Below are 24315 nucleotides of genomic sequence, written 5' to 3' on the forward strand. Positions count from 1 at the left end.
TAAATACAAACTCCTATTTCACACTGAAAGTGCTTCACAATCTCACTAAAGTAGGGGTGGAGAACCTGTGGCCTTGAGGCCACATGTGGCCTTCTGGGTCCGTAGGTGCGACCTTTTGAATGAGTCCACATTTTACAGAACAAATCTTTTTATTAAGGGGATTTGTTCTGTGAAGTTTGGATTCAGTCAAAGGGCCACACTTGAGGACTTAGAGGGCCACATGTGGCCTCAAGGCTGCAGGTTCCCCACTCCTGAAAGTATACCTCACATTGACTCTACTGACCAGTCAAATATACTGTTTGTACTTCCATATATATGACATTTCATTTCTCACCTTCATGCATGAAATGCTCTCCTTTCTTCCTGCTGTCTCTAGGGTCTCTTACCTCCTTTTGTAGATTCATTCAAAAAACTTTCTTGTTCCACCAGCTCCTTGTTAGAATCCTTGATTCACTGTTATACTTTATAGTTGCCCCATATTTACTTATCTTGACGTGTTCCATAGTCTCTCCCTACAAAAATGCATTCTTCAGGGAAGTGTCTCACTATTGGTATCCTTAATGGGCAACAAAATATTTGGCTCGTACTGTGTATTTAATAATTTTTTAATTGCACAGTTAAACCAAATCCATTAATTCCTTTTTGTTTTCACCTTTCCCAAGAAAATCATGTGTCCTCTATTCACTTAATGACAACTTCTCTGCAGTTTTTGTATTCATTTATAATATGATTTAGACATAAAGGGTGATACCAAAAGAAAATTAGGAGAGTAAGGAATAATTTATGTGTCAGGTCTATGGAAATGGAAAGTAATTATGATGAAACAAGAGATAGAGAACATCATGAAACGCACAATGGATAATTTTGATTACATTAAATTAAAAAAAAAGTTTTTGCACAAACAAAGCCAATGCAACCAAGATTAGAAGGGAAGCAGAAAGCTGGGAACAACTTTCAGAGCTATTGTCTCTGATAAAGACCTCATTTCTAAAATAGAGAACTGGGTCAAATTTATAAGAATACAAGTCATTTACCAATTGAAAAATGGTTAAAGGATATTAACAGGTGGTTTTCAGATAAAGAAATTAAAACCATCTTTAAGTATATGAAAAATGCTCTAAATCTATTGCTCTATTGATTGCTCTAAATGCTCTATTGATTAGGGAAATGCAAATCAAAACAACTCTGAGGTACTATATCATACCTATCTGAATGACTAACAAAAAAAAACAGGAAAATGATAAATGTCGGAGAAGTTGTGGGAAAATTGAAACAGTAATGTGTTATTGGTGGAGTTGTGAACTGATCCCATCATTCTGGACAACAATTTGGAACTATACTAAAAGGGTCATAAAACTGTGCATACCCTTTGATCGAGCAATAACACTACTAGGTCTGTATCCCAAAGAGATCATAAAAAAGGGGAAAGGACTCACACGTACAAAAATATTTATAGCAGCTCTTTTTGTGGTGGCAAAGATTTGGAAAAAATTTGGAAAGACTTACATGAACTGATCCTGAGTAAAGTGAGCAGAACCAAGAGAACACTGTACACAGTCACTGCAATGTTATGTGATGACCAAACTTAATAGACTTCTCAGCAATACAACGATATAAGACAATTTCAAAAGACTCACAATGGAAAATGCTATCCACATCCAGAGAAAGAACTATGGAGTCTGAATGCAGATGGAAGCACACTATTTTTCCTCTTGCCTTTTTCTTTCCTTTCTCATGTTGTTTTTTCTTTTGTTCTGATTCTTCTTTCATAACAAGACTAGTGTGGAAATATGTCTAATAGGATTGTCCATGTATTGCCTACATCAAATTACATGCCATTTTGGGGAGGGGGAAGGGAAAGGAGGGAGAAAAATTGGAACTCAAAATCATATAAAAGTGAATGTTGAAAACTATCTTAACGTGTAATTGGAAAAAAATAGAGTAGGGTAAGTAAAGGGAAAAGAATTTGAAATAAAAAAATGAGAGGGAAAACAAATAAATATTTTAAAATACTCTCAAAGGTTTCTAGGGATGACAAATCATATAGAAATAATATATGTGTGTATGTATATATATGTGCATGTGTATATACATACATATATGTGTGTATATATACATACATATATACATATATAGATATAAATATATATAGATATATACAGACATATATACTACAAACTGGTTATTTTTACCTTGGTCAAAAATATAATTACCTGGAAAGATAACTGAAACATTTGACTCCAAATCTCATTTTCCTCATGTCTAATTTGGAAGCAAAATATTTATATTACTTACCTAACAGCTTTGCTATTAAAAAAAAAACCTGCTTTGTAAACTCGAAAGTATTCAAGGAATCTTGGAATTTCCCACTTATTAAGTTAATAAACATTTACTAAGTACCTCCTTTCTGCCAGGCACTTTGTTAAGTGACTAAAAAAAAAGCAAAAAGCAGTTCTTGCTCTCAAGGAGCTCACAGTAATTGGGGAGAGAATATATAAGCAACTGTACCAAGACCAGATATATACAGAATAAAATGTAGATAATCAACAGTTTGTTATCCAGCTCATGCTTAAAATATAATAGCCATTATAGCATGCCTAACTAACAGTCATCAAAGTTTAGATAGACATATGAAATAATGAAGAAGAAAATGAGCAGAACTAAGAAAGCATTGTACACAGCAACAGCAGTATTGTTTTAAGAATGACTTTGAGTGACCCCAATTAATACAAAGGACATATGAAGAAAGATGTTATCTGCATCCAGAGAAAGAACTGATAAATTGATGTATAGTCTAATTTTACATATGTGTATATATGAATATATAAACATATGTATTATATTATATACATGTATATATGTATATGCATACACATTTATATCTAATGTTAACCATCTCTAGGTAGGGGGTGAGGAAAAAAGAAATTTACATAATAATTTTGTTATATATTTGAAAGTAATAACACATTGTGTATAGTAGATTTGCAGTTTCATGTACAATCATCTTTCTTATTGTGTTATGTTATGAAAAGTATTGTTTTATTCCATGAGTTAAAAATTAAATTAAATTAAAACAGATTTTTTTTGAAGACCAACATGTCCATTGTTGAGTAATATACTGCCTCTGATGGAGGCCCATTGTAATTGAGAAGGTTCTAACTTCAAAAAGGTTCCCCATGGCCTAAGTTTATCTCTTGACATTTGGAAAATTTCTCCTATTTCTATTGTATAAGTATCATACCTCCTCTATGAGACAACCTTTTAACAGCTAATATGTGTGCTTCAATCATCATTTCTTTTTCTTTCTGGCTTTCCATCTCCATTTCCTTCAAATTGCGTGAACTCTAAGACTTTTACTTTCTTCTCTGCCATGATAGGGATGTTTTCTAGCATGTCAGTGTCTGTCTAAAAAGGACCAATCACAAACTGAGGACAAAACTGCTCAATATGGTCAAAATGTGGTCTTATCAGGACAGAGTACTAGGAGGTACATTACCTCCTTATTCTTCTATACTACATCTTTATGTGTAAGACTGTAAGCTCTTTCTTAGATGCCAAAATGTACTTTTCTCCAATTGAGCTTACAGACCACTAGAATCCTCAGATCATTTTCAGAAAAACTGTTTTCCGGCTATGACTCTCTCATCTTGTACTTGTGCAACAATTTGAAACTGAGTGTAGGATTTGACAATGTAGTTTCTAAAATCCAAAATATTGTTTATGCTATTTTTAGACTTTGATTTTTTTTGTATTCTGATTTTTGGGAAATCATTGTAAAAGAAATGTCATGCATGATTAATGTGAAAACATATTTAATAGGAATGTGTATGTACAGCCTATATTAAATTGCAAGGCATCTTGGGGAGGGGGAGAAAATTTAAAACTCAAAAGCTTATGGAAGTAATGTTGAAAACTAAAAATAATTTATTAAAAATATAAGCAAAAAAAAGAAATGTTATGAATTTGAAAAATGATACCTAGAGTGTGATATAATTGTATTCTAATAAAATTATCTTCTCTTTAAAAATAATTGACAATGTCCCCTACCAACTTAAGATACAAAAAGATTCACCTTTCTAACGTGGCCATTGTGAATATTTCATTTCTTTTTTTTAATTTCACAAACTTTTTTTATTATTAATTTATTTATTTTTAGTTTTCAATATTCACTTCCAAATTTTCTTCCCATCTCATCCCTCCCACCACTCCAAGATGGCATGCATTCTGAATATCTCTTCCCCTTATCTGCCCTCCCTTCTATCTCCCTCCTTTCTCTTATCCACTTCCCCTTATACTTGTCCTGTAGGACAGGATAGGTTTCTATACTCCATTGCCTGTATATCTTATTTCCCAGTTGCATGTGAAAACAATTTTAACATTTGTTTTTAAAACTTTGGGTTCAAATTTTCTCCCTTCCTCCCTCCCCACTCACCCTCATTGAGAAGGCAAGCAACTCAATACAGGTTATACATGTTCAATCATGCAAAACACTTACATAGTAGTCGTGTTGTGAAAAACTAACTATATTTCCCTTCATCCTATCCTGTCCCCTATTTATTCTATTCTCTCTTTTGACTCTCTCCTTCCTCAGAAGTGTTTGCTTGTGATTATCCCCTCCCCCAATTTGCCCTCCCCTCTATCATCCTCCCCCACTCTCTTATCCCCTTATCCCCCTATTTTCATGTAGGGTAAAGATAAATTTCCATACCTGATTGAGTGTGTATGTTATTCCCTCCTTAAGCCAAATTGGGTAAGAATAAGATTCACTCATTCCCTCTTACATTCCCCTACTTCCCCTCCTCTGTAAAAGCCTATTCTTGTCCATTTTATGTGAGACAATTTATCCCATTCTACCTCTCCTTTCTCCTTCTCTCCATATAATCCCCTCTCACTCCTTAATTTTATTCTCCAGATATCACCCCTTTATCTTCAACTCACCCTGTGCCATCTATCTATCTATCTATCTATCTATCTATCTATCTATCTATCTATCTATCTATCTATCTATCTATCTATCTATCTGTCTGTCTGTCTATCTATATATCTATCTATTTATCTATCTATCTACTTATACATATAATTTCTCCCTCCAACTACCCTAATACTGACAAAGGTGTCATGAGTTACAAATACCATCTTTCTATGTAGGAAAGAGTTCAACCTTAACAAGTCCCTTATGATTTCTTTTTCCTCTTTACCTCTTCATGCTTCCCTTGAGTCTTGTATTTGAAAGTCAAATTTTCTATTCAGCTCTGGTCTTTTCATCAAGAATGCTTGAAAGTCCTCTATTTCACTGAATGTTCATTTTTCCACTTAAGGATCATACTCAGTTTTTCTGGGTAAGTGATTCTTGGTCGTAATCTTATCTCCTTTGACCTTTGGAATGTTACATTCCATGCCCCAAGTCCCTTAATGTAGAAGCTGATACATCTTGTGTTATCCTGATTGTGTTTCTGCAATACTTGAATTGTTTCTTTTTGGCGGCTTGCAATATTTTCTCCTTGACCTGAGAACTCTGGAATTTGGCTACAATATTCCTAGGGATTTTCCTTTGGGGATCTCTTTCAGGAGGTGGATTCTTTCAATTTCCATTTTTCCCTCTGGTTCTAGAATATCAGGGCAGTTTTCCTTGATAATTTCTTGAAAGATGATATCTAGGTTTCTTTTTTTTTTATCATTATCTGTCCTGGTTTTATTTTCCAGGTCAATTGTTTTTCTAATGAGATATTTCATATTGTTTTCTATTTTTTCATTCTTTTGGTTTTGTTTTACAATGTCTTGATTTCTCAGAAAGTCACTAGCTTCCATTTGCTCCATTCTAATTTTTAAGGAATTATTTTCTTCAGTGAGCTTTTGGTCCTCCTTTTCCATTTGGCCAATTTTGCTTTTGAAGGTATTCTCCTCATTGACTTTCTGGATCTCTTTTGCCATTTCGGTTAGGCTATTTATTAAGGTGTTATTTTCTTCAGTATTTTTTGGGTCTCTAGCAAGCTGCTGACTTATTTTTCATGATTTTCTTGCATCACTTTCATTTCTCTTCTCAGTTTTTCTTCTACTTCTCTTACTTGCTTCTCAAAATCCTTTTTGAGCTTTTCTAAGGCCTGGAACTGATTCATATTTTTCTTGGAGGCTTTGGATGTAGAAGCTTCTACTTTGCTGTCTTCTCCTGGTTGTATGTTTTGATCTTCTTTGTCACCAAAGAAACATTCCATAGTCTGACTGTTATTGTGCTGCTTGCTCATGTTCCCAGCCAATTACTTGAGTTCTAAACTCTTTGTTAAGGTAGAGGTCTGCTTCCAGTGTGGAGAGTGTACTGTCCCAAGCTTCAGGGGTTTTGTGCAGCTGTTTTCATAGAAACTTCTAGGACCTGAAAATATTCCATTCTTTCAAGGTGATATGATCAGGGAGGTGTTTATTCCTTTCCTGGCCTATCCTCTGGTCTATGAGTGACCAGAAGCACTGTTTTCTGCCTTGGAACTGTGAGCAGGATTCCCTCTTCACCTCCACTACTAGCCCCACCTCCACTACAAGCTCCACCGCTCTTCCTTGTCCCAGGACCACCACCCAGAACTGTGACCCAGATCCAAGCAAGGGCAAAGCAAGAGATTCCTTTCTCAGTGTAAGCAAAGAGGTCCCTGAAATCCCCCTCTGATCAGCCACACAATTCCCCCTTAGTCTGTGGGCCAAAAGCTCTGGAAGCAACCACTGTGCAGGGGCTGCACTGGGACTGGGCCTGGGACCAATCTTCTCTCTCACTATGATCACAGACCTTTCCCACTGACCTTCTAAGTTGTCTTTGGTGTTTGTGGGTTGAGAAATCTGGAAAATGCCATATTTGCCCATGATTCAGTCCCCTGAGGCCTGCTCTAAGTTCACTGAGGCCTAGTCTTTGCCTGCATGCCCACACTGAACTATGCTCCTCTCCCAACCTAGTACAATAGACCTTTCCAATCAACCATCCAGGTTGTCTTGGGCCAAAAATTTGTTTCACCGTTTTTTTTTTTTGGTAGGTTTTGCTGCTCTAGAATTTGTTTAGAGTCATTTTTATAGGTATTTGGAGGGGTTTGGGGGAGAGCTCAAACAAGTCATTGCTTTTACTCTATCATCTTGGCTCTGCCCCCCATTGTGGATATTTTTTTTTGCTTGACTGTGAATATTTGGTTTTGATATTTTCTTATGTTTTCTTTCCTTTTTTTCCCTTTGCAATGAAGTTGAGTAAGAGAGACACTATGACTAGGGATAAGTAGTCCCCTAAAAAAGAAAATAAATAATAGAAGGTCATTAAATAATTTTTAATACACATAACAGAAGGAAGGACAAGATCACCAACAAGCAAGGCAACTTTGAAAGTTGAATCAAGCTGTATGTAGGAAAGATCTATTGTTTCATTTACATTTTTTTTCCAGACACTGTGCCAGCCACTGTGGATACAAAGGAAAAGCAAAGGTACTCCCTGCCCTTAGGGAATTTGTTTTCTAACAGAGAGACAACATAGTGAAAAGTTAATACCTGTAGACTACATAGCAGATAACCTTAGAAGGGAAGGTATAAACAGTTAGAGTGACTGGTGGCTCTTAAGGAAACAACTCTTCCCCTTGCACCAAAATCACCAAGGATTCAGAGATTCTAAGAGTTGAAGGAATGTTCACCTATACTTATTAAATACATTCTTTTACTACTTGGCACAAAACTCTCACCTGTGGCTCTAATAAGCTGCACCATGTGCAATTGCCACACTCTGGTAAAACCATCTCAGCCAATAGGCTAAGCTAGGTTGAGGGCAACTGACAGATATCAAGCCCATTGTTGAACCCAAACATGTGAAGACTTCTCCCAAGGGAATGGGTGGATGAGAACAATTTGTTCCAATGGCCATGAAAGTAGCTTAAGTAGATCCTGTGGAAAGCTTAAAGCTTGGTCAGATATTGAAGATGCCAACTTTATCCTGGGCCATCACCAGTCATCCTGACTTTTACCTTGCCACTGTACCTTGATGTCTCTGGAAGGGAGAGTGAGACTGACAGCTTTGTGCAGCTCTGCCTCACTTAAAACCAATTCACTTGCACCTCAAGACATCACCCTATGAGTTCATTGGTCATCTTTAAAAAAATGAAAGACAAAAAACAACAGCAAACGTATTCTTTAAAATTTGTGCTGTTGTCATAATAAAAACATTAGAAAAATATCAGAATGGTGGCCACATAAGGATACCAGAAAACCTACAGACATATTTGGATGATTGAGTCATCTTGATTTTTAAAATTCATATACATGTATGTATATGTAAACAATTATTTGTGTAGACATGTATACATACATGGATGTACTAATTCATATACATATGTATATAGGACATATTGGTTGAGAGAGAAAAAAAGGACAAGGTATAATGTTGATTGTTTTTTGGGTTTTTTTTGTGATTTCTTTTACTCCCTTCCATTGCTCAAGGGAAAAATATTTTTTTTTTGAAACTTCAAATGTAGAACTATTTCACCATTACAATATCCCTAGTAGGCAGTGTTGCCATAGTACCCTTTGGACAAAGATGAGTGAATCAAGTAGAATTTAGCTATTTTATATATGAATAGGGGAAAGCATATCACACATTTAAATAAAACTGATCTCCTTTCTTGCTGTTCTACTGCTGAGTTAATCAAAATGAATAAAAAAATGACTTTGGTATATAATCTGTAGACTGAAAAACACTGGACCAATGGACAGAAGGAAAAAAAAAACTCCCTTGGGTGCTTTATTAGCTGTCTTCTGTTCTGGGAATAGTGATCAATAAAAAAGTTTTCTCTTAAAATAAATTGAATATTTCACCAGTAAAAAGAGATTATATTTTTTCATGACTGACCTTAATAACTCACAAACTCTGTAGGCACTTGTGATGGCTGTGAGTTATGAGACTTTCATACTCATGAAAGAAATATAATAATCACCCTTCACTGCTGAGATATTCCATACCACTCATATTAAATCAACAAAAAACACATGATCCCTTGTGATTGCAAGAAGACAGAATAAACATGTAGGATACCTACCTAAATTCAGATGTATGGCACTTGAAGATCATTTTTAAAGGAAGGATTTAAATTTTTACAGTCAATACAAAATTTCTAAAATAATTTTATTGTGCTTCTATCAGGCATAACATGGCACAAAAGAGCCTATTAATTTCTTCATGTGACTTACTAATGTTTCTTTGTTCTTGCTTGTTTTTAAATATGCATTTAAAATGAGAAATTCAATTAGGATTCTGTTGTTTATTATCATAAACTTCTTATAATAAAAGGAATTGAACAGATATATTCAATGTTGATCTATCTTTTATCAATGGATGGCTCTCACAAAGTCATTTAAATACCTTGAAATCTAGTGAAATGGGTTGATGATAAATAATCAGAAGACCACTGATTTTGAGCTAATAATATTAGACAGGTTAGGTGGTTTTCCAACAAGAAGCATAAATCATGCTTTCTTCTGGAGCAGTCTTATGAACTAAAGCAGAAAGAGAAGGTGGCAATAAGAAGGGAAAAGCCAGAATGGGAAGGAACACATGAGATGACAGATTGAAATGTGATACCTTGAACATAAAGTTAAAAAGAAATAAGAGAAACTTGTACAGTGTATCTTACCCTGTCTATGGTTATGGGATATTTGTAAGAAGTATAGTTGAATTTATGTCAGTAAATACTTATTGATTATCCTCAGGAAACTGAAAAGTATTCTGTGTACAATAAACAGTGAATTGCAATATGTGAGAAATTAAAGTAGTATAGAATAGAGAGATCATAAGGATAACCACAGGAACACACAAAGGGATGGAATTACTGTACTGCCAAAGAAGTATTGTTATTTATAAAATGTTTACTGTAAACCGGGGGCTCTGATCTAGAATGTCAAAAGGGGAATGCATTTTGGTCCTTGTGGCAAACAGAGTTTTGTGGATATAGGAATACTTAACCAAATGCTTGGTAGCAAAAGAGATGGGGCTGAGGGCTAAGAGACAACCAAAACATAATTGGATCAAAGTTCCTTGGGAGAAAAGGGTATCCAGTAAGATAACCAAAATATGACAGTACCATAGAAAACAGAGATGTACCCTAATGAAAGCTTTGAAATAATGATAGAACGGTATCCTTAAATCTGTCTTTGTAATTGTGTTTGTAATTTCATAGCACTTCAGATTTGGATGGAATCTTAGAGGACAGTTGATTTTTAAAGCAAAATGAACAAGGATCCTTTTTAAACATCCTTGGAATACAGTCATTCAGCCTTTGTTTGGAAAAACCTTCATGAAAGAGGATTACATTAGCTCCCAATACAGTCAGGTCACTTTGGGGTAGCTCCTATTTCTTTACATGGAATTGAAATCTGTCTTTCTGCAATTTCCATTCTTTATTTCTACTCCTGTTGTCTAAATCCAAGCAGAAAAAAGTGTAATATCTCTTTCATATATTAGCTCTTCCAGTGTCTAAAGGCAACTATCATGTCCTTCTTTAGACTTAATCCATTATTCAATCAATCTTCAGATGCCTTGAAATCCTTCTCTAGATGCTTTATAGCTTTTCCATGTCCTTCTAAAACAATGGAACCTAAGGCTAGAAAAAAAAAATATTTCAGATCTTGTCTGGCCAGAACAATGAATGATAAGACCATCATTTCTCTGATTCTAGGGATTACGTCTTTCAATAAAGTTTAAGATTGCATGGATATTTTTATCTACCATTGTCACATTATTGATGACTATTGAACTTTTAGTTCCTTAAATCCCCCAATATCAACCATGTCATATATGTGAAGGTGGTTTCTAGATCTGAAGTGTAAGCTCATACACTGACTACTATTAAGATTTGATAAATCCGCCTGTCTCACTCAACTTTCTACCTCTGCCCATTGCATGATGAAATCATGATATTGTTCAAAGAAAGGATATATCAATAATTGTTCCAGGACTCCACTCATCATTCTTTGTGATTTTCCGAATGAAAGCATCTTTCCCTGGGCATGACTCTCTTATATGAGTTTTCTTCTCCTGTTAGAATTAAAGTTCCTTCAGGGTAGGGACTGTCATGATTTATGCATTTGTAACCCTAATATTTTGCACAATGTAAGCACTGAGTGAAATTTTTCATTCATTCATTCATCTTACATACAAATACCATATAGTCCTGTCAAAAATTTTTTTGCATCTTGAAAATGCTATCTATCTATTTATCTATCTATCTGTCTATCTATGTGTGTGTGTATTCTAATAATCACAAAAGTAGAGAAAAAGTCATAATAAAGAAGGAAAAGGACAGAAACATAGGGGAGGAAGTGAATCAACTATATAGCTTAAAGATATTGAGATTTCATTTTGATTCTTTAGCAATATCACAAATATTAAGTTTAATTTACTTAGCTATATAGCAGAATGCATTCAGGGCACTTTTTTTAAAGATTGAAGCATGTAAGTGATATTACTGTATAATTTCTCATTCTCAGCAGAAAATAATTTATATTGCTTTGAAAATTTTCCAGTTTTCTTTTAAAATTAGCCTCAGTGTTTTAAATATCCATTTTGTGAATTCAACACCTTTATTATATATACACACTCATAGGATTCAAAAAACAAGCATTTGAAGTCCAACCTTGCTAGGTAGTATTTGTTTTACTTTGGGAAATCATTTAACCTCATAGGGATCCACACTCCTAATCTATGAATTGTGACAATTGAACTAGATTTCCTCTCAAACTTCTTTCATTTTTAAATCTATAAAACTATGATATTATGATATTCTTCACATTTACTGGAATTTAATAGTTAAACTTTTATTTAACAGTGATACACAAAATTGGAATAAAAGCAAATGTTAGCAAATATTTCAAATATTTATGTTATTCCTTGGGTAAGTACCTTTGGTATCACTCTTTCAGGTCAATCACATTAAGTTATCATTTTAACAAGGCAGTAATGGAACTTCCACTTGTATTAAGTGGGGGGAAAACTGTGCTTGGCATTATTCAACAGCTCTAATATGGCATGAAAGTGAAAAGAATGATACAATCTTTAATTAAGCAAGTCATGTCTAAGAAGATGCCAAACATTTAATTTCAGCTATGTATGGTGTCTGTACATAGAGTCAAGAAGACTTGTTTTAAGAAAGAAAAAACAAACAAACAAATAAACAACTTACAAAACAGAAGAACTAAAGCAAAGTAGGAAGAAGGAAATTACTTTTTCCTCTCAGATGGAAAGTATATTTTCAAATGAGGCCCTCAAGTATGTGAAGCTCTTCCCAGAAGGACTAGAAGTTACCCTTTGACCTTCCAATATTTAATAAAAATGAACTTAATGTTTTATGGGGGAGATAGATGGCACGGTGGATAGAGTATTGTGCCTGGAGTAAGGAAAACCTGAATTCAAATCTGGCCTCATGCACTTACTAGCTGTATTACCCCGGGCAAGTCACTTAACCCTGTTTGCCCCAGTTTCCTTATCTATAAAGTGAGCAGGAGAAGAATATGGGAAAGCACTCCAATATCTTTGCCAAGAAAACCCCAAATGGGGTTACAAAGAGCCAGATACAAGTAAAATGAGTGAACAACAACAAAGGTGTAAAGAGAAAACAGAAGGGTATTGCTGAACAGATATGAGGGAACATGTTTAGAATCTGCAGTAAATTGATAAATCAATAACTCAAGGCATCAGTGCTATGGCAGCTACTTTTTTCCTCTCACATATATATATATATATATATATATATATATAAAATGAACAAACACTTTCTCTATTTGTATTAAAACGCTATTTTGTTCATAAAGAGGGAAGGCAAAGTCCTTATCCAGTCAAGCAACATTTGGGATATTACTTTTATGTCTGGATACAACATTATAGGAAGGACTGAAGCCAAAACAGGGTGACGAGAAATGGATAACATTCTAAAGGAGGATTGTTTTGCTGATTTGAGAATGTTTAGCTTCAAGGGAAAAACAAATAAGTAAAAACTTACAGGATTCATGTTGGAAGCCTCAAGGCAATTTAAGCATTGTCTTATGGAAGACACACTAAATATGAATTCTGTGCCAGAAGGCAGCACAAGGAATAGTTAGTGGAAGTTGAAGAGAAATAACTTTGAACCTCAGATAAGGAAAATAATTATATATATATATCTATATATAGATATATATAGAGATATAGATATATATAGAGATATATATAGATAGATAGATAAATAGATAGATATAGATATAGTTATATATGTGTGTGTATGTGTGTATGTATATATATATATATATATGTATATATATAGTTATTCAATGGTGGAATGACTTTCCTTGGTAAGCAATGGGATCTCCCCTCTCTAGAGGTTTCAAAACCAAGGTTACATAGCATCTTCCTGGTGATGCTATAGATGGAATTCTTGGTAAGGTAGAAAAAAGATAAATGACTTGTTCCCTGAGGTTTCTTCCAAACGCTTGATTCTGCGGAGTCAGTTATCATGGTGGTGGAATATCCTTGAGTAGGTTATAGCAGCTCACAACTAATGGTGACCCCAGCTTGAAGCTATGATGGTGTTGCTGTTATTGTTTAATAACTTCAGTCATGTCTGACTTCTTGTGACCCCATTTGGGGATTTCTTGGCAAAGACACTGGAGTGATTTTCCATTTCTTTCTTCAGCTCATTTTACATATGAGAAACTGAGGCAAACAAGGTTAAGTGACTTGCCCAAGGTCATGCAGCTGGTAGATGCCTGAGGCCAGATTTAAAGTTGTCTTCCTCCCTCCAGGACACTCTATCTACTTTGCCACCTAGCTGCCCTTAGGATGGCATATATGGCAGGGGAAAAGAGAGGGCAAGGAATTCCAGACAGAGGAAAAGGAGTTCTGGAGGTGGTTAACAATAATAGAACTCATATTTTGAAGAAATGAAGGTCAAATAGGTGTGATGGCCTGGAAGAAGAAACAATTGAAAGACTTTAGGTGTTTCTGACAATGAATAGTGCTAATAACTGGCATTTATCTAGCACTTAAGGCCTATAAAGTGTGTGACTTGTTTTATTTCATTCAGGTCTCATAAAAGACTATCATGTAGATAAAAGTCTCAGAAAGGTTAAGTAATTTGTCCATGGCTGCACAGCTAATCAATGTCAGACTGAAGGTTTGAACCCAGTCCTTGGCTAGCACACTGTCTAATATGCCACCCTTTCTCTCAATAATTAGCATTTTCCAAGAGTGAGGCAGTGGGAGATGGGGAAAGACAGGAGATTGTGATCAGAAAGGGAATTTGCAGAGTTCGTGTACTTAGAAATTGAATATTTATCACTTGACAGTGAAGTCTGGGTGTAATTGGGTGTAGCTGAGATAGAGTGAAGATGGGGATGGGGTATTTAGTGAGCAAGGGGTAAAGGAGACATAGACATGTACTGTATGAGGAAGCTACCTACTATAAGACAAGTATTGGAATAGAAGTGAAGCCAGTGAGTCAGGCTCTTAACCCATTAATTATTGGGTTCCCTGACTTTCTTTTAAGTTCCAGTTGAAGTCTCCTATTTTAGAGGAAGCTTATCCCAACTGTTCTTAATTCTAGTGACTTCCTTCTGTTACTTATTGGTTACTTATCCTATGTACAGTTTGCTTTGCATATTTGTTTGCATGTTGTCTCCCCCATTAGATTATAAGCTCCTTGAGGGCAGGGACTGTCTTTTGCTTCTTTTTATACAAACAAGAACTTACATGCACAGTGCCTGGCAAACAATAAACAACAAAAGTTTGTTGATCGATTAAAGAAAATTGATTTAAGGGAATATGAGCAGGGGGTAATAGGTAACAACAGTGAGGATCATGACAAGGTGATTCATTACAGATGTGTAAACTTCCAAGGAAGAGAAGTATTTGAGTAATGGTGGTAGACATTTCAACTCAAAGTGAAATTGAGGGTTGGTAAGGAGCATATCCACTCTTCTTATTGTCGTGGGGCAGGTGGTATGGGAGAAGGAGCTAACATCATTGGGGAAGCTGAAACAAGAGTATGGCATTTTTGAGACAAAGCCAGGAATTAGAGAATAAAAATGTAGATTGTAGATAAAAGGAAGAGATTCAGAATGAAGAGGCTTTGGTTAACTGGACAGAAAGGTTTCAAGAGGGCAGAGGAAGGTAGAGGACAAGAAGTGGGAGAAACCTTCCTAAGAATGAGAGCTATCCCAATGTGCATTGGTCTGACTCAGGAGCCATTAGAGATCTTTGTGCAAAGGCTACATACTTATTCAGGTATCAGTCCAACTAGATAGCCTCTGGAGTCCCTTCCAAATATAAATTCTGTCATTTTATGACTGTCAAGTGTTTGGATAGATATCTTTATGGACTCAGTTTTACTTAGTGTTTATCTTTCTTGACCTAATTTTTCACTTCCAATACATAAATATAAGGAGACATGAAACTCTTGTGATCTAAGGAAGTGCTTTCCAAACTCAAATAAAAATGGGGGAAAGGGGATGGCACTAATCCATATATGAAGAATCCTGTCAGACTGCATTATATTTTTATTTATTTTGGCAAATATTACCAAATTTTACATTTCAATTTCATTCAGGCCAGCACTTTCAAGTGTGGCAGACATTTGATATCTTTGTTTGAAGGCATTTGGGTAAGCCAACATGTTAATAGTTAAAATAGTTAAATAGTTAAAAGCAACATGATGTCATGTTTAAGACCTCAGCTTGTAGTCAAGAAGATCCTCATTATATAACCTCATCAAGTAAGCTCACATTTCAGTACCCAAAAAACCCTTTAAGACTAGGCACTACTGTATATTTGTGGATCACCTCTGGTAGATGGAATTTCCTCACCTGAGAGTTACTTTCATCATGAGAATCGAAGGTAGATAAATTAAGATAAAATAAAATAGAGTAGCACAGTTTTTTAGTCACCACTTCTGTCTTTTAATTTGTTGCCTTTGTGTAATATCAATGATAAAATGCTGACAAAATTATTTGCTGGTTACTTAAGTAAATTTATTATTCCAGATGGGTCTACTTTCTTGACTTCAGCAGATTATACCTATGCATGACTAAGTATGACATGGGTCAAAAACAGATTTGCCAAGTTTGTTCCTTAATTGGAGTAAACCAGTCTTGGAGGCTATTATCATACTTTTTGAATTCTCTTTTATTTTCATCTGTGTAGAAGACTATATTAGATACAACGTCACCATCAAATAAATAGGAGGTGTTTTTTTTTCTTCTTCTGCAATTTGGGAATAACAGAGTTCATGTGGAATTGTGATCACTTCCTTTCTCCCTGTTTTTTTTTCTTTCTCTCTCTATTTCTCCGTTCCTTTTTCTTCTTCTTCTCCTCTTCCTCCTCTTCTACCTACTTTCCCTTTTACAGTACAGAGAAACCTTAGCTAATTGGTATTTGGATAGTTGGTATTTGGGTAATCGGAATCTTCAAGCAAATGTCATGATGGGAGATCTCGACTTCCTGGGCAGAAGCTAGTGAAAATTTATAGATTAGAAGATATGGGTATCTGTAGGAAAAAGCCTTGTGTCCCAATCCTTAAAGAAAAAAGTTCTAAAAGTTGCCGTGAAAGATTTCACATAGGTCAGTTACAGTCATGAAATGTTTTAAAGGGTAGTGAAATCAGTTCAATTTCATTTGACTAGCAGTTATACGTAAGCATGGGATACCAGACTTCATGAAAAAATGTGGATTTCAAGAAAGAAATATGTATTTTTAAATAACTTTTCACAAGGCATCACCTTTGTTATTCCATGTGTCCCAGTGTTGGGTTCAGAAACCATGTTCTCTGTAACCATAGTTACTGTTTCATGGCAACACATTGAAACTACAAGACACCTGTATCATGAAGCTGAGAGGGATTCACTGAGTTTATGTTTAGATGTAAAAAGCTGAAGTTTCCCAAATCATTTGGCTGGGGGTGGGGAACAGAGTCTAGCCCCAAACATGGAGTGAATAATCTAAGGACCAAAAAATAGTGGTGATTGTATCAGTAGAAAAATAATGTTGAGATTTATAATACCCATTCACTTGCAATTTTCAATTGAACTGTTGAACATTTCATTTTATAGATATGTGTTTTAAACTCATAAATAAAACCCTATGTTGTTTTTCTATATGCCTGTGGTATTCTTTTTTTTAAGTAACTTGTTTTTTTTTAATTTTTAATTTTTTTTTAAATTTTTAACATGTGTTTTTAAAACTTTGGGTTACAAATTTTCTCCCTGCCTCCCTCCCCACCCACCCTCACTGAAAAGGCAAGCATCTCAGTACAGGTAATAGAGGTGTAGTCATGCAAAGCACTTCAATGGTAGTCCTGTTGTGAAAAACTAAGTGTATTTCCCTTCATCCTTTCCTACCCCCCATTTATTCTATTCGCTCTTTTGACCCTGTCCCTCCTCAGAAGTGTTGGCTTTTGATTATCCCCTCCCCCAATCTGCCCTCCCCTCTATCAACCCCCTGCCCTCTTGTCCCCTTCCCCCCTTATTTTCCTGTAGGGTAAGATAGATTTTCATACCCCATTGGGTATGTTACTCCCTCCTTAAGTCAAATCCTATGAGAATAAGATTCACTCATTCCCTCTCACCTTCCCCCATTTCCCCTGCACTATAAAAGCCTTTTCTTGTCTGTTTCATGTGAGATATTTTACCCCATTCTACTTCTCCCTTTCTCCTTTTCCCAGTATAATCCTCTCTCACCCCTTAATTTTATTTTCCAGATATCACTCCTTCATCTTCAACTCACCCCATGCCGTCTATCTATCTATACATATATATAATTTTTTCCCTTCCACTACCCTAATACTGACAAAGGTCTCATGAGTTACAAATATCATCTTTCCCTGCAGGAATGTAAACAGTTCAACCTTAATAAGTCTCTTATGATGTCTCTTTCCTGTTTACCTCTTCCATGTTTCACTTGAGTCTTGTATTTGAAGGTCAAATTTTCTATTCAGCTCTGGTTTTTTCCACAAGAATGCTTGAAAGTCCCCTATTTCATTGAATGACCATTTTTTACCCTGAAGGATTATACTCAGTTTTGCTGAGAAGGTGATTCTAGGTTGTAGTCCTAATTCCTTTGCCCTCCGGAATATCATACTCCATGCTCTCCAGACCCTTAATTTAGAAGCTGCTAAATCTTGTGTTATCCTGATTGTGTTTCTACAATACTTGAATTGTTTCCTTCTGGCTGCTTGCAATATCTTCTCCTTGACCTGGGAATTCTGGAATTTGGCTACAACATTCCTAGGAGTTTTCCTTTGGGGATCTCTTTTAGGAGGTAATCGGTGGATTATTTCAATTTCTATTTTACCCTCTGGTTCTAAAATATCAGGGCAATTTTCCTTGATCATTTCTTGAAAGATGATGTCTAGGCTCTTTTTTCGATCACGGATTTCAGAGAGTCCAATCATTTTTAAGTTCTCTCTCTTGGATCTATTTTCCAAGTCAATTGTTTTTCCAATGAGATAGATATTTCACATCTCTTCTATTTTTTCATTCCTTTGGATTATTGTTACAGTGCCTTGATTTCTCAAATTGCCACTAGCTTCCAATTTTTCCATTCTAATTTTTAAGAAATTATTTTCTTCAGTAAGCTTTTGGACTTCCTTTTCCATTTGTCCAATTTTGCTTTTTAAGGCATTCTTCTCCTCATTGGCTTTTTGGACCTCTTTTGCCATTTGGGTTAGGCTATTTTTTAAGGTGTTATTTTCTTCAGTATTTTTTTGGATCTCCTTTAGCAACACTCTCAGTTTTTCCTCTACTTCTCTTACTTCTTTCTCAAAATCTCTTTCGAGCTCTTCCATGGCCTGGGACCAATTCATATTTTTCTTGGATGCTTTGGATGTAGGATCTTTGACTTCATTGTCTTCTTCTGGTTGTATGTTTTGATCTTCTTTGTCACCAAGGTAAGATAATATAGTCTGACTCTTTTTGCACTGCTTGCACATGATCTCAGCCAATTACTTGAGTTATAAACTCTTTGTTAAGGTGGGAGTCTGTTTCTAGTGTGGAGAATGTACTGTCCCAAGCTTCAGGGGTTTTGTGCAGCTGTTTTTAGAGATACTTTTGGGACCTGTAAATTTTCAGTTCTTCCAAGGTGCTATGATCAAGGGAGAGGTGTTTACTCCTTTCCTGGCCTGTGCTGTGGTCTATGAGCACTCTTTTCTGTCTTGGAACTGTGAGTAGGGTTTCCTCTCCACAGCCACTACAAGCTCCTCCATGCCAGCACCCTTCCTTGCCTCAGGACTGCCACCCAGAACTGTGACCCAGATCCAAGCACAAGTAAATCAAGAGAATCCTGCACCAGCAGGGATGTCCCTGCAATCCCCCTCTGATCAGTCACTTGACTCCCCCTCAGTCTGTGGGCCAGAAGCTCAGGAAGCAGCCTCAGCCCTGGGGAATGGGGCTTGGACCCCACGCTCCTCTCTTCCCACCGTAGAAACAGACTTTTCCCACTGACCTTTTAAGTTGTCTTTAGCATTCATGTGTTAAGAAGTCTGGAAACTGCCACAGCTGCCTGAGATTCAGTCTTCTGAGGCCTGCTCCAGGGTCTCTGCGGCCTACGCACCCACGCCGAACTGCACTCCTCTCCCTGCCCAGTGCGATATACCTTTCTGATCAACCATCCAGGCTGTCTTTGGCTGGAAATTTGTTTCACTCTGTCTTTTTGTGGGTTCTGCTGCTTTAGAATTAGTTTAGAGCCATTTTTCACAGGTATTTGGAGGGGTTTAGGGGAGAACTCAAGCAAGTCTCTGCTTTTACTCCACCATCTTGGCTCTGACCCCTATGATTTTCTAAGACCCAATTTTTTTTTCTTTCTTAAGAATTATGGGTCAGGGGTCAAAGGGAGGTCTTCTATTAAGAGACATCATCATCATCAGAAGTCTTCCTTAAATTTACATTTCATTAAGGAAGGAAGGGAGAACAAGGAAAGAAAAAGAAAGAAAGAAAGAAAGAGAAAGAAAGAAAGAACGAGGAAAGGCAGAGGGAAAGAAGCATTTAGTAAGTACCTACTATGTGCCAGGCACTGTGCTGGTATTCAAAAATATCATTTTATTTGATCATCACAATAACCATGTGATGTAGGTGCTATTATTATCTCCATTTTATAGTTAAGGAAACTGAGGATATGTAGCTTGCCCAGGGCAACATTTCTAGAAAATATCTGAGGATGGTTGTGATTTCAGATCATCCTGATGTTAGATCAAAAGTACTGTATCCCCTATGCCATGTATTAGATATAGAAGTGGCCTAGGGACAGGTAGGTGTCACAGTGGATAGAGCACTGGCCCTGGAGTTAGGAGGACCTGAGTTCAAATGTGGCCTCAGACCCATAACACTTACTAGCTGTGTGACCCTGGGCAACTCACTTGGCCCCAATTGCCTCACCAAAAAAAAAAAAAAATGTCCTAGATTGCCGGAAGAAACATAGAATCTTGGGCATGAGAACTGTCTTATAATTGTGGCTTTTTAATGTTGTGTGTCACCATGAACATTCCCTTAACACTTCTGAGTCTCAATTTCCTCATCTGTAAAATAAGGGGTTTGAAGTAGATAACATCTTTGGTCCCTTCTTACCCTGTTTCTATCACATGAATTTATGTACCCAGATATATGTGCATATCTTATGTTCACAGATATAAGTATGTTCTATCAATCATTCAGTGAGCACATTTTGTGTGTTGTCTCCTATGGAGTCACATCAAAAAAAAAAAAGAACAATCTCTATTGAAAATTTTCTATTCTATTGGGGGATATGGCATGTACATGAATAAATCATACACATAAAATATATCTAAAAAGCAATTCAACTTAATTAGGGATGGTGGAGGGGAGAATAGACACATGCAACTTGAGGAATCAGGAAAAGTCTCACGTAGTAAGTAGATTCCAGTTGAGCTTTAAGTGAAGCAAGAAGCTGACTCAAAGAGGCACAGGTGATGGGAGAGACCAGTTCAAACAGGAGTTGAGGGATGGGATAATGTCTTGTATAGGGCATAGCAAGAGTGACTCTTTGTCTGAAATGTAATTCTGTGGTAAGTAAGTAGAGCGTAAGATAATTAAAGGATAATTAAGATTGAATTAATGACTGGGGGGCAACAGAATACTATTTTTTTTAAGATTACAGAGTATCTCAGAAACATAAAATTTTTGGAATAGCCTTTATAAATAAAAATCCAATCTTAGATGATATCATATGATTGCTAAATCACTTTAAAATGGTTCTTTGCTTTCAAAATGCCACTGATTTTCAAAGGGAGCCCGGGATTGGGCCACTGTTTAAGGATGGAAGAGAAGTTAAGTTGAGGGCAAAGCCCTTAGAAAGGAGGAGCCATGCCCCTGCTTTTGTATTTGCAAAATTTAACTTAGAGTAAAAATGCTGCTTCAGGACACACAATGAAATATTTTAGAATTTCAGAAGTTCAATGGAGCATAGATTGGGGACATCCACCATTCTCATCTCAAATGCTGTGACAACATAGAGAACCTTGCAAACTCAATGAAAAAGAAATTAACAGCCCATCTGTGTCATGGCCATTTTTTGATTTCTTATGCTTGATTAGTGGGAGGTTTTTAAACCATTGCATGCCATTTTTGCAAGAAATCTGGATGTAATAACACACACACATGTGTTTGTATATATGTAATCCCAGGTCCTCCATTTTCTACTGGTTTCTGGAAGTATATAGTTAAGTCCAAGTTTTACAGAACAAATCCTTTTATTTGTTCTGTGAAATTTGGATTCAGTCAAAGAGTTGCACTTGATGACTTAGAGGCCCACATTTGGTTTCAAGGCTGCAGATTCCCCACCCCTGGTATAGGGGTGACCTGAGATTTAGGTGTAGTCCTATATTTAGATAGAGAACCTGAGATTTTGCTAAGGTAGAGAGGAAATGTTCAATCCATATTCCTATAGGAGGAAATTCTCTCTGCCAATGCACCTTCTCTTCAACTTCAGGTCTTAGAGAGTTGCCTAGAACACTATAAGTTTAAGTTAGTTGCCCAAAAACCACATAGCCAGCACATCTCAGGGATAGGACATCAAATCAAGTCTTCTTGGTTCTCAGGACATCTCTTTACCAACTACACTACATTGCCTTTCAAAGGGAACCAAAACAGGTATTATAATCCCCATTTTAGGGATAAGGAAACTGAGACCCAAGTGAAGTGAATTTGCAAAGATCATCAGACTGAAAAGTAGAAGGCTATCTCTTGCAAGTGACACCAGGCAGTTACTTAATAGATTTTTGCCCTAAGGAGCAAGTACCATGGATTTCCCTGTTATCATTTGATTGAGCATTTGTAATGCGTCCTGCTCCATTCAGAGGAGAAGAAAATGGCACCAATTCTATTAGGGGGATATATGATGATATGATGAACACAACTAATCAACTGCTTCCTTTTTTTTTTTTAATAATACTGTTTTTGTGATGTAATGTGCCAGATAGAGTCAAGAATAGCTGCTTTAGATACTTACTAGCTGGAGGAAAGTTGCCAAATTCCTAAATCTCTCCCCATCTGTAAAATTAGGATAATAACAGCACCTACCTCACAGGTTTGTTTTGAGCATCAGATGAGATAATATGGGAATCACTTAACAAATTATTGACATTCTATGTATATACTAGCTATTATCATTGTTATTATTATAAAAATTATTACTAACTATACTTCACATTTAACCATGGAAGTCAGAGTATGCAGCAGGTTATTGAATTTTATAACACTATTGGGGGAAAAAAAACTCCAGGAAGAAATCATTTTACTGACAATTTCCTGTACTCATTACACATGAAAACTGCATACATAAAGATGAAAAGGTCACCTAGCAAAGCCATGTCCAGAATTCATAGAAATATGGAAAAATATCTGGATAAAAAAAAAGTAGAGCCAGAATGCCAACAGACATGACAACAGAAAATGGAAATATAAATAATCTTAAATGGCAGTGGAGCTTGGTTATTTGCAATGATCATTCTGGGTCTGAGAAGATGATTTACCTATTAAAGGAGAAGTGAAGTTCTGTTGATATGGAAGGTTACATAAACTCTCACACACTGTTCACTTAACTGTTTAACTGTTTTTCTCTGTTAGATGAGAGGGGTCAGAGGAGTAGGGAATGTGTACCAAGAAAAAATTAGAATATAAAATAAAAATGAATTTATAAAACATTTTAAAAACAAAATAAAATAACAAAAAGTATGTGGAGGGATTGGATGACCCATTAAGTTGCTTCCAGATGTCAAGTTCTCAAGTTATTTTATTTTAAGGTGTAGTCAAATCAATTATGTTACTGACCTCCCTTACACTACCCTCTTTTATTATTTGTTAAAAGGGATGGCTGTTTGGGGAGTATTCAGAAATCAAGGTGATTTATATTATATTATGTTATATTACATTATGTTATATTATATTATACTATATTATATTAATCAGTATGTATTCATGCACTTATATACATATATGCACGTATACACATGTATGTATTAGTTCAGTAAATCATCAAAGACTCCTTGGAAAAGGTGAGATTTTTAAAATAGTTATTCCAAATATTTTAATGAGAGTTCTGTGCAAGGCATTTAAAACACCAGTTTGTGAGGATAAACTCCATTGGAGAGAGAGAATACAGAGCGCAGGTAGCCACGGAGCTGAGGAATCTTCTTGATTTGGGGCAGGATCTGAGAGTCCACTGTTTTCTGTTCAGCCTTGCGCTGAACTTGCTCCATAATCTCCTATTTCTCTTTTTCTGTGTCAAGAATCTACTCCTTCTTGGTCTCTAGGTTTACGGAGCCTCTTCTTCTTGAAGTAAGCATCAAGAAGATGATTTGGAATTTTTACACCTGAAAGGCTAACCCTGGTAGAGGTGGCGATGACAAATCTCTGATGGGTCCTTCTCAGAGGAACACTGTTGATGGTCAGATATCCAGTCACCCGCAGCCAGCCACTAGCCAGCTGCTTCAGGAAAACCACTCTCTAGCCCCTGTGGCAGGCCAGTGAGCATGATCAGAACCATGCCCGGGGCAATGCTAGATCAGTCTCCTTACATGCTGGCTGAAGGGCTTTTTGCCATGACTTAGCAGCTTTCTAGGCACATCCTCAGCAGGCTAATACCTTGGCATCTTGAGAATCTTTACCACACGGGTTCCTCCATTCTTTTCATCACCAACTGGCTGGAGATAGTAGCAGGCACCTTCTCTTTCTTTTTCCTTTCAGTTCAGGTTTTTGGTGCAGCATGTTTCTGTTTGTACATGACTCTCTCCGGGAATGCATTGCAGATCTGGAGTATCTACTGATCTCTCTGGCGAGGAC

At 36.2% G+C, this 24315-nt stretch overlaps 1 pseudogene; it reads right to left on the reverse strand.

Moving 5' to 3' along the window:
* Window positions 1-23585: 23585 nt before the first annotated feature.
* Window positions 23586-24315, reverse strand: part of LOC114052977 — a 36176-nt pseudogene continuing 35446 nt past the window's right edge.

Source organism: Vombatus ursinus, unplaced genomic scaffold (genome assembly GCF_900497805.2).
Source record: "Vombatus ursinus unplaced genomic scaffold, bare-nosed wombat genome assembly UNPS02014810.1, whole genome shotgun sequence".
In the NCBI taxonomy this organism is placed as follows: domain Eukaryota; kingdom Metazoa; phylum Chordata; class Mammalia; order Diprotodontia; family Vombatidae; genus Vombatus; species Vombatus ursinus.